The sequence below is a fragment of the Chiroxiphia lanceolata genome, chromosome 13 (genome assembly GCF_009829145.1).
Source record: "Chiroxiphia lanceolata isolate bChiLan1 chromosome 13, bChiLan1.pri, whole genome shotgun sequence".
Classification (NCBI taxonomy): Eukaryota; Metazoa; Chordata; class Aves; order Passeriformes; family Pipridae; genus Chiroxiphia; species Chiroxiphia lanceolata.
Window position 1 is genome coordinate 878,580 of NC_045649.1, and position 4,212 is coordinate 882,791.

The 4,212-nt window shown below is 50.5% G+C and overlaps 1 long non-coding RNA gene across 1 annotated transcript; it reads left to right on the forward strand.

Moving 5' to 3' along the window:
* The first annotated feature begins 3,329 nt into the window (after positions 1-3,329).
* On the forward strand, positions 3,330-3,984 carry LOC116793506. The gene is made up of 2 exons (XR_004359508.1): positions 3,330-3,530; positions 3,788-3,984. It is a non-coding gene; the product is annotated as an uncharacterized LOC116793506 (long non-coding RNA).
* Positions 3,985-4,212: the final 228 nt, after the last annotated feature.

The following is a 4,212-nucleotide window of genomic DNA, read 5'->3' on the forward strand; positions in this document are numbered from 1 at the left end:
CCTCCCGCCCGCCCCGCGCTGTCCCAGCCCCAGCGCTCGCCTCGCCCTTTGTTAGCCCCCGCCGGCGGCGCCCCCGCTCCCCTCCTCCCGTGCCTCCTCCTCCTCCCGCGGCGCACGCGGAGCAGCCGCAGCCGCCGGAGCCCGACGCTGCCGGAGCCCGACGCCGCCGCTCCCGCCCCCCGCCCGCTCCCTCCCTCCCTCCCCGCGCTCTGACTTCCTCCCGCTCCGGACTCGGCCCGAACAGCCGCGCCATTCACAACTCCGCGCCGCCGCCGCGCATGCGCCCCGCGGCCGGGCGGGGGGCGAGGGGCGGCGAGGGGCCCCCTCAGAGCCCGGGCCGGACGGGCGGGTCTGCTTCCACCCCGCGCTGCTGCCCCGCTCCCTGCCCCGAGGGGAGCGGCCGCACCCCCGCACCCCGGGGGCGATGGGGCGCAACCCCCTCCCGGCGGGGACCCGGCCGGGCCCCGCACCTGCCGCGGCGTGGGGGCGGGCGGTGGGCGCGCCGTGTCCCCCCTGCCGGGGCGGCCGTGAGGATGGGACAGGTGGGGAGGGACAGCGCCGGCCTCGCACCGGCCTCCTCTGGCTCCCTCCCCCGGGTCAGCGAGGGCCGGCCCGGGGGGCAGCATAAAGCTTGGCGGACCCCCAGCGTGGTCCCAGAGCCCCAGGGATGGTCTCTGAGCCCCAGGGGTGGTCCCAGAGCCCCAAGGGTGCTCCCTGAGCCCCAGGGATGCTCCCTGAGCCCCAGGGATGGTCTCAGAGCCCCAGGGATGGTCCCTGACCCCAGGGATGGTCCCTGAGCCCCAAGGGTGCTCCCTGAGCCCCACTGATGGTCCCAGAGCCCCAAGGGTGCTCCCTGAGCCCCACTGATGGTCCCAGAGCCCCAAGGGTGCTCCCTGAGCCCCACTGATGGTCCCAGAGCCCCAGGGGTGGTCCCTGACCCCATCGCTGTCAGAGCCCCACACCAGCCTGTTCCCGAGGGGAGCAGGAGCACCCACCGCCACCTCAGGAAGCCCAGCAGGGCTGCTCACTGTCTTTGAAGTCGTGGTGTCAGCTCAGAGAAAAAAACCCCAGCACTTTGCTTTCCCAGCTCTTGGAAAGTTCACTTTCATGCTAAAAACACAGCAGCCTGAACTTTTGATTCTTCATCTTCACAAACATGCACTTTACTGGAGCTAATTCAATCATGAAGCACAGCAGGACATACATCACGTGTCCCTAAATTCACTTTTTCATGCATACACTGATTATACCCCAATAGCTCATTGCAGTTACAACTTCCTTGTGAAGGGAAGTGGAAGGGCAAGCAGTGATCTCTGTGGTGACCAGTGACAGGACCAAAGGAACGGCCTTGCATTGTGTCAGGGAGGTTTAGGTTGGATCTCAGGAAAAGATTCTTCCCCCAGAGGGTGGTCGGGCACTGCCCAGGCTCCCCAGGGCAGTGGGCACAGCCCCAAGGCTGCCAGAGCTCCAGGAGGGTTTGGGCAATGCTCAGGCACTGAGATCAGGCACGATTCCTGGGGATGTCCCATGCAGGGGTAAGAGTTGGACTCAATGATCCTTGTGGGTCCGTTCCAACTCAGATTTTTTTCCCTGCAATCACTCCTCTGGGTTTTTAACAGCTCTGAAGCGTCATAAGAATGGCTGCATGAGCCAAAAAGCTGTTGGATTACTGCAATACCTATTGCCAACGTAAAAATATTAGAGTGTATTAGATCTTTTGATAAAGAAATGAGGTTTTCTAATCTCTCAGTATTACAATCTTAACTTTACATGTAGTCATGCAAATTGAAGAGAACAATGCTAAGGTTAGCCAGAAGGCATGATTTGAATGAAGTATGAGCAAATTAATTAAAAAAATGAGGGAAGCATCTGTATCCCCTAACTAATTATATACAGACTTCATAAAAACAAACTTTAGACTTTTTTTCTAAATGTAGAAAATATGCTTAATATATTTCTGATCAATAGGAACTGCAGATTTAGGCAATAACTCTGTACGTGTTCAAGCTGTATCTTCTGATTTTTGGTATGTTACTGTAATGCAGATATATGGGTAAATTCAGAAGTTAAAAGCACTAAAAGAACTGTTATAAAAGGTTTTTTCGATAGTAACCAAATCTGAAAAGAAAATACACTGAGATTGAAAACACAAAATGTTATGTATTATCTTGATTCATTTAGGTTAATACCAACCCTTAAGCAAAATTCTCGTGAATGTCAGGCACATTTAAAAGGTCCCAAAATAAGACATTTTAAAAAAAATCCATATCACTATTCATCTTACAACGAGATCAATACCAAGAGCATAGGCCTGCAGGAGAACTGCCAAGTTCATAAGGCAGAAACCTGCTCTCTTAACCTCCAATAATCTTTCACCACTTACTAGTTCTACCTCCTCACCCCCCAAAACTGACTCTGCCTTCTTCCAAACTGCAGTTTGCAAAAAAAAAAATTACCAAAGTCAAAAGCAAGACGAGTGGTTGTAAAGCCCTGGAATGAAAACAGGAGACAATATCACCCAGCAAGTTTGGTGTTCTGACCTTGGCATATATTTTTCAAGACTTTGGAAACAAGATCAAGTTTGTCTGCTTTCCCCCGTGCACCTCTTTGTTTAACACTTGTCATCCCACAGTTTTCATCTTTCCAAAATTTTTATTTTAAATAAAGTGAGTCACTATTATCAGAAAGTTTGATAAAGTAAGAGATCAGACACTGCCTCTGTTTGTTGCCTCAGTTAGGCCGATGCAGAAACAGGATAGCTGGAACGGGTGAGACTGAACATAGTGGCACAGGATCATATTATTCTTCTGAATTCATCCACTTTCTCTACAATAAGCTGACCCTCACAAAACAAAAAGAGCTTTTGCTGTGCAGAATACCCTTTTGGCAAAGGGAACTGATTTCTGTATATTGTAACAGATACATCTGTGAGGAAACTATTATTTTAGGGCTGTTTTCTCATCAAGGAAAGCTATAAAACCACACCAAATCCTCCTTTCTCTGCCCCACGCAGCCCCCAGCGTTTCACAAGGCAATTCAAGTCTTAAACACAGAGAAGTTCCTATTGTTTTGTTCCTGGCTAGACAGAGGAGAGGCACACAAATTAATGTCTTTGCTGCAAGAAAGGCTAGATCATAATTTGCACAGTTATTTACCCTGTTTGGCCAGAGCTGCTGGCCAGCGGCCAGACAGTCAGCACAGATCAGAGGCAGCTCTGCAGGTGGTACTGGGGGACATGAGAGGGAAGGCCGAGGTTCTCGTGCTGGAGGTGGGATACAATCTCATGGGAATTCTGCAGCTCACCAAGCTTTTTTTTTTTTTCCTTTTAGCACTCTATCGTCAACACCCCAAAACAAGCCAGAACCTTTTTCCTTGTGCATAACCAAACGGGACTGCTTCCCAAAGGCAGCTGGGGGACAGCTCTGCAAACCATTTCGGTGTGCACTGCTCAGATGTTGGGAGACTCAGCTCAGCCTGCAAATCACTGGGCTTTGATTCACGAGAACTTGGGCTATTCATCAGCCCTCTGGGTGAGTCACCTCCAGAAAACAGAAATGGTCAAGCTCGTAGGCATGCTGCTTTCAGAGCGAATTCTCAGAGCAGACCCCTTTCCAAAATAAGATCTAACATGTTTACAGCACATTGATAATTGAGACAGAACGCTACTGAAAGATTTGCAGATGGAATGTTTTTGAGAAAGGGAGCTTTCTTCAAGTGCCAAGTCCTGTTATGTACTGTTCTTTCCAACCTTCCCTACCATGTCTTTAAAACCTCTGGTTTTCCCTAGGTAGCAGCATGTGATGAACAACTGCATGGCACCAGTGTTATATTGTTCTCCAGACTTCATGTGTGAGACAGTAATAAGCCAGACTCCTGTGTATCCATTGATCTATGGCAGCTGCAGTATAATCAAACACTAGCATTATGTATGTACAAGCTACTCTGTGATTATAGATCCATTAATAAACTGTTTGCAAGATATAATTATGCACATTAGGTGTGAAATGCAATCCACTTACGCAAGGTCTGTGCTTATGGGCTCTACAAAATTCTGGGGGGAGGGGGAGAAACTGAGCAGATTAATTGACTTCTTTTCCCCAGACTAATTTAATTTCCCTACTACTACAACTGATGCTCCCAGCCAGAATATCCTCACCAAAGTCACCCCCCTGGTGCTGTGGGTTATTGCTGATCTGCTCACAGACCCAGAGT